The sequence below is a fragment of the Ahaetulla prasina genome, chromosome 3 (genome assembly GCF_028640845.1).
Source record: "Ahaetulla prasina isolate Xishuangbanna chromosome 3, ASM2864084v1, whole genome shotgun sequence".
In the NCBI taxonomy this organism is placed as follows: domain Eukaryota; kingdom Metazoa; phylum Chordata; class Lepidosauria; order Squamata; family Colubridae; genus Ahaetulla; species Ahaetulla prasina.
Window position 1 is genome coordinate 10,054,435 of NC_080541.1, and position 12,741 is coordinate 10,067,175.

Sequence of the window (12,741 nt, forward strand, 5' to 3'; positions counted from 1 at the left end):
AGGTCCGAATTTGAGACCTAACTAGTGTCCGGTCAGATTCGGAGCAGCTGGCCCTCCAGATACTCTCTAGGCATCTTCTTCGGTGCTTCATCTCTCTCAGCTCTTCGGAATACCAAGGGGCTAATCGAGATCCGCACCGGGTCAGAGGCCACAAAGGCATGATTCGATCTAGAGCACCAGCAGCCGCCCAATCCCAGGCGGCGACTAGAGCTCCAGCTGAGCCGTGGGCTAAATCCTCAGGGAATGGCCCAAGCTCCATTAGGAACCTCTCTGGGTCCATCAGGTGCCTGGGATGAAACCAACGAGTCAGTTCCGTCTCCCTGCGGTGGGGGTCGGTGGTTCGAAAGTCTAGCTGAAGGAGCGAATGGTCTGACCATCACAGGGGTGTAATAACTAACTCCCCTAACTCCAGATCATTCAACTACTGTCCAGAGACAAAAATCAAGTCCAGAGTGTTTTCCCCAATGTGAGTGGGACCATTCACTAATTGGGTCAGGTCCAAGGCCGTTATGGAAGCCATGAATTCCCGAGCCGACGTGGATGCCACCCCCGCTGACAGCAGATTGAAATCCCCCATGACCATAAGCCTGGGGGTCTCCACCACCGTCCCGGCAATCACATCCAGCAGCTCAGGCAGGGTTTCTGTCACACAGCAAAGAGCCAGGTACATGATCAGTAAACCGACCTGCATCCCCAGGCCCCATTTCACAAGGAAGGACTCACATCCAGCTATCTGTGGCACAGTGATCTCCCTCGGCTCTAGACTCTCGTTAATAATAACCGCCACCCCCCCATCCCTACCCTGGGCCCTTGACTGGTGGAATGCACGGAAACCCGGTGGGCACATTTCTACCAGGGGAACCCCCCCTTCCGTCCCCAACCAGGTCTCCGAAATGCCTATCAGGTCCACGCCCCCCTCCTGTATGAGATCAGAGATGAGGGGGGCTTTATTTACAATGGGCCTGGCATTGCATAACATCAGACAAAGGCCCAGCCTCTGAGGATTTAAGCCACTCAGGGAACGGGAAAAGACTGGGGGACCAGAGTGCGTCATCACTCATAAACAGTGAGTGCGCACTCCCCGAACCTGATATGGGCCCCCGTGTCCACCATACATGCCTCTCCCACTTACCGTGCAGATGAAACTGCCCTCATGGCATTGAGCTCTAGCCTCCTCTTCCACCTCCGAACCAATGGTGTCTGTTCTGCGAGCATTCACAGGATCTAGCAATGGCCCTGATAGGTGTCCCCCGAGACCTATCTTCGCCGTCCCACCCCTCCCTATAGTTAAATAATTTAAAATTTTCTTATAGAACAAATTTAAAAAGCCCCTAAGCCTCTTCTTAGCTGCATGCCACCGCTCGGGATTCCAAAATCCGTCATCAAGGTAGGCCCTCGGTAGAATGGAGGGTCATGTCTGCGAGAGGGGGGAAACTCGCAGATCAAGGAGCTGTGATTGTGAGTACATTTCGGAGTTTGTAAAGGATGGCAAATGGTAAAAGCCTTAATCTCGCCAGTCAAGATGGTCATGGCAGAAGTTCCGGACGGTAAACGGGGTTTAAACTCCCCAGGTAGAAGCGATGATATTAGATGAGAAAAGTCTTCTGCGCATGTCCAAGATGGCGCCGCCCTGCTGATCGGGGGCGCGGCGACGGGCCTTTCCGGGCTCTTTTTGGGTCTGGGGGGGGCCTTAATACCATCATAGGCCCCCGCCCTGATGGAGGAAGATCCAGCCACCCGTAAATAGGGTGGCTGGGTGATTATCTGCTGATGCAATGAGAGTGGAAAAATATTCCCGTTTTGCCACCCTCATCACCACTAGATAGGTCCGAATTTGAGACCTAACTAGTGTCCGGTCAGATTCGGAGCGGCTGGCCCTCCAGATACTCTCTAGGCATCTTCTTCGGTGCTTCATCTCTCTCAGCTCTTCGGAATACCAAGGGGCTAATCGAGATCGGCACCGGGTCAGAGGCCGCAAAGGCATGATGCGATCTAGAGCACCAGCAGCCGCCCAATCCCAGGCGGTGACTAGAGCTCCAGCCGAGCCGTGGGCTAAATCCTCAGGGAATGGCCCAAGCTCCATTAGGAACCTCTCTGGGTCCATCAGGTGCCTGGGATGAAACCAACGAGTCGGTTCCATCTCCCTGCGGTGAGGGTCGGTGGTTCGAAAGTCTAGCTGAAGGAGCGAATGGTCTGACCATCACAGGGGTGTAATAACTAACTCCCCTAACTCCAGATCATTCAACTACTGTCCAGAGACAAACATCAAGTCCAGAGTGTTTTCCCCAATGTGAGTGGGACCATTCACTAATTGGGTCAGGTCCAAGGCCGTCATGGAAGCCATGAACTCCCGAGCCGATGTGGATGCCACCCCCACTGATGGCAGATTGAAATCCCCCATGACCATAAGCCTGGGGGTCTCCACCACCATACCGGCAATCACATCCAGCAGCTCAGGCAGGGTTTCTGTCACACAGCAAGGAGCCAGGTACATGATCAGTAAACCCACCTGCATCCCCAGGCCCCATTTCACAAGGAGGGGCTCACATCCGGCTATCTGTGGCACAGTGATCTCCCTCGGCTCTAGACTCTCGTTAATAATAACCGCCACCCCCCCATCCCTACCCTGGGCCCTTGACTGGTGGAATGCACGGAAACCCGGTGGGCACATTTCTACCAGGGGAACCCCCCCTTCCGTCCCCAACCAGGTCTCCGAAATGCCTATCAGGTCCACGCCCCCCTCCTGTATGAGATCAGAGATGAGGGGGGCTTTATTTACAACGGACCTGGCATTGCATAATATCAGACAAAGGCCCAGCCTCTGAGGATTTAAGCCACTCAGGTAACGGGAAAAGACCGGGGGACCGGAGTGCGCCATCACTCATAAACAGCGAGTGCGCACTCCCCGAACCTGATATGGGCCCTCGTGTCCGCCATACCTGCCTCTCCCACTTACCGTGCAGATGAAACCGCCCTCATGGCATTGAGCTCTAGCCTCCTCTTCCACCTCAGAACCAATGATGTCTGTTCTGCGAGCATTCACAGGATCTAGCAATGGCCCTGATAAGTGTCCCCCTAGACCTATCTTCGCCATCCCACCCCTCCCTATAGTTAAATTATTAAAAAATTTCTTATAGAACAAATTTAAAAAGCCCCTAAGCCTCTTCTTAGCTGCATGCCACCTCTCTGGATTCCAAAATCCATCATCAAGGTAGGCCCTCGGTAGAATGGAGGGCCATGTCTGCGAGAGGGGGGAATCTCGCAGATCAAGGAGCTGTGATTATGAGTACATTTCGGAGTTTGTAAAGGATGGCAAATGGTAAAAGCCTTAATCTCGCCAGTCAAGATGGTCATGGCAGAAGTTCTGAATGGTAAACGGGGTTTAAACTCGCCAGGTAGAAGCGATGATATTAGATGAGAAAAGTCTTCTGCGCATGTCCAAGATGGCGCCGCCCTGCTGATCGGGGGCGCGGCGACGGGCCTTTCCGGGCTCTTTTTGGGTCTGGGGGGGGCCTTAATACCATCATAGGCCCCCGCCCTGATGGAGGAAGATCCAGCCACCCGTAAAAAGGGTGGCTGGGCGTCGCGACCCCGCGGGCCGTGGGGAGAACCCCCGGAGTCCCGGCGGACCCCCGGCATCTCAGAGGTAATCCTGGCGGCCTACCGGCCTGCCGACCCGCCGCCAGCCTTTTTCGGCGATTTGGCGGTGGCGGCGGCGGCGGCGGCGGGGGGGGGTCGCGTTGGCAGCACCCCCTGGACCCCTGCCTGGAAGACTTGGCCAGTTTTGAAGTTGGGTTTGGAGTTTGGGCGTCTCCGGTGGCGATGGGAGGAGCCCGGAGGCTGCGCTAATGAAGATCTGGAGGGCCGCCCGGGCTCCATCGGCCTCTTTGAACCTGCGGTGGCGGCGGCGGCCTGGCCCTTCCCTCTCCGTCGGGCGTTGGCACGGTGAGCCCTGGGTCTGCTGGCGGATTTGGCGGCGGGTGTCCCCTCTCATCTGGGGAGCTCCAGTGGCCTGCTCGCGGTGGCGATGGGGCGTTCCGGTGGCGATGGCCTGGCGAGGCGGTGGCGGCGGCCTGCCCGGTGCTGAAGTGGCGGATGGCCCGATAGGCCCAGGGTGGCTGTGACCTTGCCCTAGTGGCGCGGATATGTGGCAGCGCCGGAGGAAGGCCTGCGGGTCCAGCGGACACCCCTCCACTATTTACCATCTTTATAACATCTCTACCATCGTTCCTCTCCCCTTCTTCCTTAGCCCACCCCAGGTCGTTTGTATGGGGTGGTGAACTGACTGAGTCAGCGGTTTTGTCATCTACCGCACATGGATTATCTCGAACTATTTCCCATCAGGACAGACTGGTCATGGTCATTTTACCATCTATTGTGACTTTTGCTGCCAACTTGACCAGCCCAGGATGGGCCTTGCCCGGACCGTCTCAGTGATGCGAACATTTACTGGCTGACCTTCTTGCCCTGCGAGATGCCCCTCTCATGGTCTGGCCCTCAGATTATCGAGGCCCACCTTGAGGCAGGCTTTGGGTCGAGAGGTGGCATCACGAAAAATAGGAGGCTTAGGGTTTTAATTGGCTGTTTTAATAGATTTTTAAGGGAGTTTTAAAGGGATTTTAAGGGGAGGAAACCGGCGGGCTTGGGTTGGGGGTGGGAGGAAGGGGTGGGTGTTGGGGTAACCCGTCGGAGTCAGTTCCTGCATGCTCGTGGCGGGGTTGGTGGGTCCGAGGTCATGGGGAGTCGGTGTTCCATTGGTGGTGGTGCTATTTCCACGGTAAGGGGAGGGGCAGATATGGCGGAAGTGGGGGCTCATATCGTGTTAGGGGTGCGCTCGATGCTTACAGGCGATCGCGCCCGAGCCCTCAAACTTCTCCCGTTCCCGGATGGTCAGGATCCTCAGGGCCCTGGCCTTGGCTGATGTTATGCAATGCACGGTCCGTGGCCAATAAGGCCCCTAATTCACGATCTTATTCAGGGGTGCCGCGGACCTTATGGGCGTGGAGACCTGGTTGGGCCCAGAAGGGCGTGCCCTTGTTCAGATGTGCCCACGGGTTTCCGTGCATTTCATCAGCCGAGGGCCAGGGTAGGGGTGGGGTGGCGGTTGTGATTAGAGAGTCTAGAGCCGAGGAGACCACTGTACCTCAGATTGCGGGTGAATCCCTCTTTGTGAGATGGGGTCATAGATGTCAGATGGGCTTGCTGGTGGCGTACCTGGCTCCTTGCTACGTGACAGCTGCCCTGCCCGAGCTCCTGGAGGTGCTTGCTGGGGTGGCAGTTGAGACCCCAGACTTTTAGTCATGGGGACTTTAACTTGCCATCGTCCGCTCGCCATCGACGGTAGCTCGGGAGTTCATGGCTTCCATGACGGCCTTGGACCTGACCCAAGTAGTTGATGGCCCTACTCACATTGGGGTGGCACTCTGGACCTGATTTTGTCTCTGGTCAGTGGTTGAGAGATCTGGACTTAAAGGAAATAGTCATTGAACCTTTGTCATGGTCAGATCACTCTTCTTCGTCTGGACTTTCTGACCGCCATTCACCACCGCGGGAGGCGGGCCGACACGTTGGTTCCGTCCCAGGCGCCTGATGGACCCGGAGGGTTCGGACGGAGCTTGGGCCATTTCCTGAGGGTCTGGCTCACGGCTCGGCTGAGGAACTTGTTGCGGCCTGGGAGCGGGCGGCGGGGCTTTGACCGTGTCGTGCCTTTGCGACCTCTGACCCGGCGCAGGTCCCAACCAGCTCCTTGGTTCTCCGAGGAGCTGAGAGGATGAAGCGCGGAGAAGGCGCCTAGAGTTCCTGGAGGTCTAGCCGTTCAGAAGCTGATCGGACACTAGTGAAGTCCTATACTAGGGCTTACCTGGTGGCAATGAGGAAGCGGCGTGCCTCGCCTCCTCCCTCATTGCATCGGCAGATAACCGCCCAGCCGCCCTGTTTGGTGACCCGCTCCCTCCTACACCAGGGGCGGGATGACCCGTGCAGGGGCGTGCTGAGAGTTTCGATTATCTATCGATAAAATCGTTCAACCGGGATGGTTTGGACCAAGATTGCGGTGTCTGGTGAGGCGGCTGAGGGTGGTCTTGGTGACATTGTATGGGATGAGTTTGACCCTGTGGCTCCGAGGACATGGACAGGTTGTTGGGAGGCTGAATGCCACCACATGTTTACTGGACCCGTGCCCCTCCTGGTTGGTGCTGGCCACGCAGGAGGTGACACGAGGCTGGCTCAGGCGATTCTGGCGCTTCTTTGGTGGAGGGTGTCTTTCCGGCCGCCTTGAAAGAGGCGGTGGTGAGGCCCTCCTCAAGAAGCCTTCCTGGACCCGGCTGTTTTAGGTAATTATCGTCCGGTCTCAACCTTAAGCATGGCGAAGGTTGTAGAAATATGGTGGCATATCAGTTTCCCTTGCACCTGGATGAAACTGTCTATCTAGACCCGTTCCAGTCCGGTTTCCGACCGGTTACAGCACGGAGGCGGCTTTGGTCGCGTTGGTGGATGATCTCTGGAGGGCCAGGGATAGGGTTGTTCCTCTGCCCTGGTCCTATTAGACCTCTCAGCGGCTTTCGATACCATCGACCATGGTATCCTGCTGCGCGGTTGGAGGGATTGGGAGTGGGAGGCACCGTTTATCGGTGGTTCTCCTCCTATCTCTCGACCCGGTGCAGTCGGTGACAGGGGGCAGAGGTCGGCCCCGAGGCGCCTCACTTGTGGGGTGCCGCGGGGTCGATTCTCTCGCCCTTCTGTTCAACATCTACATGAAGCCGCTGGGTGAGATCATCAGTGGTTTCGGTGTGAAGTACCAGCTGTATGCGGATGACACCCAGCTGTACTTTTCACGGACCACCCCAGCGAAACTATCGAAGTGCTGTCCCGGTGTCTGGAGGCCGTCACGGGTCTGGATGGGGAGAAACAGGCTCAAGCTCAATCCCTCCAAGACAGAGTGGCTGTGGATGCGGCATCCCGGTACAGTCAGCTAAATCATGCTGACCATCGGTGGCGAGTCACTGGCCCCGATGGAGGGTGCGCAACTTAAGCGTCCTCCTGGATGAGCGGCTGTCTCTAGAAGATCATTTGGCCGTCTCCAGGAGGCGTTCTACCAGGTTCGCCTGGTGCGCCAGTTCGCCCCTTTCTGGACCGGGAGGCCCTATGCACGGTCACTCACGCCTCGTGACGTCTCGCCTGGATTACTGCAATGCTCTCTACATGGGGCTCCCTTGAAGGGCATCCGGAGGCTACAGTTAGTCAGAATGCGGCTGCGCGGGTGATAGATGGAGCCCTCGTGGCTCGCATAACACCATCCTGCGCAGGCTGCACTGGCTACCTGTGGCCTTCGGGTGCGCTTCAAGGTTTTGGTGACCACCTTTAAAGCGCTCCATGGCATAGGGCGGGTTATCTCTGGGACCGCCTACTGCGACCAGATACCTCTCACCGACCGTGCGCTCTCACAGGAGGGACTCCTCAGGGTGCCGTCAGCTAGGCAGTGTCGTCTGGCGCCCAGGAAGGGCCTTCTCTGTGGGGGCTCCGCCCTCTGGAGCACTCCCCAGGACTCCGTCAACTTCCGGACCTTCGAACCTTCCGTCGCGAGCTCAAGACACATTTATTCATCTGTGCAGGACTGGTTAGATTTTGAATTTTACAGGGGTTTTAAATTGATTTTAATATTTATATTTCTATTTTTAATAATAGGGCATTGGAATAAGTTTTTTAAATATTATTTTAATTTTGTATATTGATGTTTTATATGCCTGTGAACCGCCCTGAGTCCTTTGGGAGATAGGGCGGTATATAAATTAAATTAAATTAAATTAAATTAAATTAAATTAAATTAAATTAAATTAAATTAAATTAAATTAAATTAAATTAAATTAAATTAAATTAAATTAAATTAAATTAAATAATAAATAAATAAATAAATAAATGACAATACTGACGCAGGATGGTAGGACCCCACCGCCGCCGCCATCGTCACAAAAATCAACACCAACCGCCGTCGGGGACCCCACCACCAACGTCGCCATCGTCTTCACCCAGGTTCGGCCACTCGGACCCTAGGCTAACCCTATGGAGAAAAGGTGACCATCGCCACCGCCAAAGGGACGACGTCCCTTATTGAAGTTGTCCATCTCAGCTCTACCAAAACAACAGGATAGCAGCTTTGGAAGGGATCTTGGAGGTCTTCTAGTCCAGGGGTCTCCAACCTTGGCAACTTTAAGTCTTGTGGACTTCAACTCCCAGAATACTTTGCTGGCTGAGGGATTCTGGGAGTTGAAGTTCACAAGTCTTAAAGTTGCCAAGATTGGAGACCCCTGTTCTATTCCACCAGCAATCTGCTCAAGCAGGAAACCATATACCCGTGATGGCGAACCTATGGCATGCGTGCCAGAAGTGGCATGCAGAGCCATTTCTCCAGTCACGTGAGCCGTTGCCCGTTGCTCGTCTGGATTCCAGCATGCCGGCCAGCTGGTCTTCACACACATGTACGCACCGGGTGGCTGCTCTTCCGGTTTCTGGCTCGCGCATGTGCACCATCCACCTGGTCTTCCGGTTTCTGGCATACATGTGCGCGTGAAGACCAGTTGGCCAGTGTGCATGCACGAACCGGAAACAGGAAGAAACTGGGCAACTGGTCTTCTGGTTTCTGGCACTCCCACGTGTGTGGGTGCACTACCGTTTCATCACTCAGTGCCGAAAAGGTTTGCCAGCACTGGACTAAACCTACCTAGCTTCTTCATCATATGATTTAGTCTCCAAACTCGTTCCCATCTTTGCTCTTCTATGATTTCTTTCTAGGGCAGTGATGGCTAATTTTTTTGCCATCATGTGGCAGGAGGGGTGGGCGGGGGGGTGTCGCACGCATGACTACACCCATAATTCAAAGCGCCCCACCCCTGCGCATATGCACACTCCCCCCGGCTCGTCTTCCCCGCTCCTGGCACGCAATGGCCCAGTAGGCCCATTTTTATCTCTCACCTGGCTCCAGAGTCTGGGGAGGGCAAAAACAGCCTTCCCTACCTGCCTGGAGGCCCTCTGGAGGCCAGAAATAGCCTGTTTCCCTACAGCCTGTATCTACGAGACCGCCTGCTGCTACCAATAGCCTCCCATTGACCCGTGCGCTCCCATAGAGAGGGTCTCCTCAAGGTGCCATCGGTCAAACAATGTAGACTGGCGACCCCCAGGGGGAGAGCCTTCTCTGTGGGGGCTCCTGCCCTGTGGAATGAGCTGCCTCCAAGGATACGTCAACTTCCTGACCTCTGGACCTTCCGCCACGAGCTAAAGACCTTTCTATTTTATCGTGCAGGGCTGCCTTAATGAAGTTTTTATTGGGGTTTTATTATAGTCTTATATTCCTTCAGCCTTTAATTTAAGTAGTTTTTAAATGTTTTTTTTAACTTTTCTGAGTTGTGCTTTTACCCTGGCTGTAAACCGCCCTGAGTCCTTCAGGAGAAGGGTGATATATAAATTAAATAATTAAATTAAATTAAATTAAATTAAATTAAATTAAATTAAATTAAATTAAATTAAATTAAATTAAATTAAATTAAATTAAATTAAATAATTAAATTAAATTAAATTAAATTAAATTAAATTAAATTAAATTAAATTAAATTAAATTAAATTAAATTAAATTAAATTAAATTATTAAATTAAATTAAATTAAATTAAATTAAATTAAATTAAATTAAATTAAATTAAATTAAATTAAATTATGGTGGGCCCAGAAGGCCTGAAAATCAGCTGGCCAGCGCGCGAATCTGCACTGGAGCTGAGCTTGCGTGCCCACTAATACGGCTACGTATGTCACCTGTGGCACGCACGCCATAGGTTCACCATCACGGTTCTAGGGTCTGAGCTTCATGGTGTCCAGAACCTGGAAGAGCAAAGGGTGATGGCTGGAGAGATGGCTCTGCATGCCACTTCCAGCACACATGCATTAGGTTTGCCATCATGGGCTTTAGTGTATTGAATAGAAAGATTATGAGTGGCATGCAAACTGTCTTCCAGTACTTGAGGGGCTGTCACAGAGAAGAAGGGGTTGACCTATTCTCCAAAGCACCAAAGGGCAGGACAAGAAGTAATGAATGGGAGCTTGGTAAAAAGAGACCCAACTGAGAAGTAACAAGAAATTTTATGAACCAGAAAACAATTCAACAACTGAATAGCTTCCCTCCCAAAATTGTAGGTGCTCCATTGAATAGAATAGAATAGAATTTTTATTGGCCAAGTGTGATTGGACACACAAGGAATTTGTCTTGGTGCATATGCTCTCAGTGTACATTAAAGAAAAGATACGTTCATCAAGGTACAACATTTACAACACAATTGATGGTCAATATATCAATATAAATCATAAAGATTGCCAGCAACAAAGTTACAGTCATACAGTCATAAGTGGAAAGAGATTGGGGATGGGAACTATGAGAAGATTAATAGTAGTGCAGATTCAGTACATAGTTTGACAGTGTTGATGGAATTATTTGTTTAGCAGAGTGATGGCCTTCGGGAAAAAACTGTTCTTGTGTCTAGTTGTTCTGGTGTGCAGTGCTCTATAATGTCGTTTTGAAGGTAGGAGTTGAAACAGTTTATGTTCAGGATGTGAGGGATCTGCAAATATTTTCACGGCCCTCTTCTTGATTCGTGCAGTATACAGGTCCTCAGTGGAAGTCAGGTTGGTAGCAATTATTTTTCTGCAGTTCTAATGATCCTCTGAAGTCTGTGTCTGTCTTGTTGGGTTGCAGAACCGAACCAGACAGTTATAGAGGTGCAAATGACAGACTCAATAATTCCTCTGTAGAACTGAATCAGCAGCTCCTTGGGCAGTTTGAGCTTACTGAGTTGGCGCAGAAAGAACATTCTTTGTTGTCCTTTTTTAATGATGTTTTTGATGTTAGCTGTCCATTTTAGATCTTGCGATATGATAGAACCTAGAAATTTAAAGGTTTCTACTGTTGATACTGTGTTGTCTAGTATTGTGAGAGGTGGAAGTATGGAAGGGTTTCTCCTAAAGTCTACCACCATTTCTACGGTTTTGAGTGTGTTCAGTTCCAGATTGTTTTGGTTGCACCACAAGGCTAGTCGTTGCTGGAGGTTTCCAAAAATAGAATAGACAACTATTTCAGGATGCTATAAGTTACCCTTTCTTGAACAGGGGATGGAATAGAAGACCTCAGAAGTCCCTTCCATCCTTAGGATTCTATGTTTTATCTTCCGTGTCTTTAAAATATTGATCACTCCATATCCAGAATGTGTGGAAGAAATATCCATCTGGTTCAGTTCCAAGCTGGGAGAAAGACCAGAAACACAGAGGCTGATTGGCAAGATTGTTTAATGATGAACAGAACCACTAAGCACATGGTTCTGGGGCAGCTGACCACATGGAGTTGAGAGCGGGTGGCTTTTATACCTTCTCTGGGCTTTGTATTTGAGCTTCCTGTTCCTATGCAAGAACATGTATTTTATTGGCTGTTGTCAGATTCCCATGGGGCCGTGTAGCTGGCTCTGTAGCTTGTCTGAGTTAGGTTTGGTTGAAGTTTGGAGGGGGATTCAATGTTCTTAGGAGATTGTGTGATGTAGTGAGCTCTGCTGCTGGATGGTAGTGGGTTAATTCTATTATGTCCTGAAGGGTCATGTCTTAATCCCATCATCCTGGAGCTGAAGGTCTTTTGTTTTGTAGATAGGCTGGCCCAGTCTTTCTTAATGGGCCCAGAATATCTGCTGGGGACAAGGAGCTGGGGTTCTGAGTTTCCCTTAATATTTTTCTTTTTCTTTTAGGGGAAATATTGTATCCTAGTGTTTATAATATTCCTCAAAATATTTCATTCTTCTAGGAGAGGGGGTGGGTGCTAACTTTCTACAAAAGGATTTTGAGTGACGTGAACATTTATTTTTTCAGATGAAGAAGGCTTATTTGAAATCCATGTGCAAAGATTGTTTGCAATACACGCTTGGTCTGACAAGTGATTTCTTGGTACTGGAGAAGACATATATAAATACATCAGTGAAATCTAAATTTCTTTCCCACCGGTTCTGTGGGCATGGCTTAGTGGGCGTGGCTTGGTGGTGGGGGTCATGTGACTGGGTGGGTGTGGCTATGTGACTTGGGGATCAAAAGACAGAAATTCACTAACAGTGTCCTGCTGGAGCAGGGTTGGACTAGATGACCTCCAGGTCCCTTCCAGCCCTGGATTATCCTCTGAAGATGTGTCTAGTGTCAGGTTTGTAGTCCTTCCTTCCTCTCCTCTTCCCTCCCTCCCTCCCTCTCCCTCTAACTCTCCCTCTCTCTCTCTCTCTCTCTTTCTCAAATGAACCCCCCACGCTCCCATTTTTTGCCTACACCCCACATTTTTTGCCTAGCAGGCTTCAGCTTTTTTTACCTGTTGAAAAATGCTTTTAAAAGTTTTTGTTTAAAAAAGCCTCTGATGATCACGTGGTTCAGCTGGGCATGGTGGGGAGGCAGGGATTTTTGCTACCGGTTTTCCGAACCACCTGCTGCCATTGTTACCGGATCGGCCGAACCGGTCTGAACTGGGAGCATTTCACCCCTGAAATACATGGTGATCTTGCACGTTTATCTAAAAGAATAAGAAAAGCTTCTGCTTCCAAGGAGATAAATAAAAATAACATGCAAAGCTATTTTCAGATGCCACAAGATGGCAGTGCTTACTCACTTAAACTTGCCAGATGTGTTATTCTAGGGCTACTTGAATACACTGTATAGATAGTGTTTTCCCTCATTATGTTCATCCG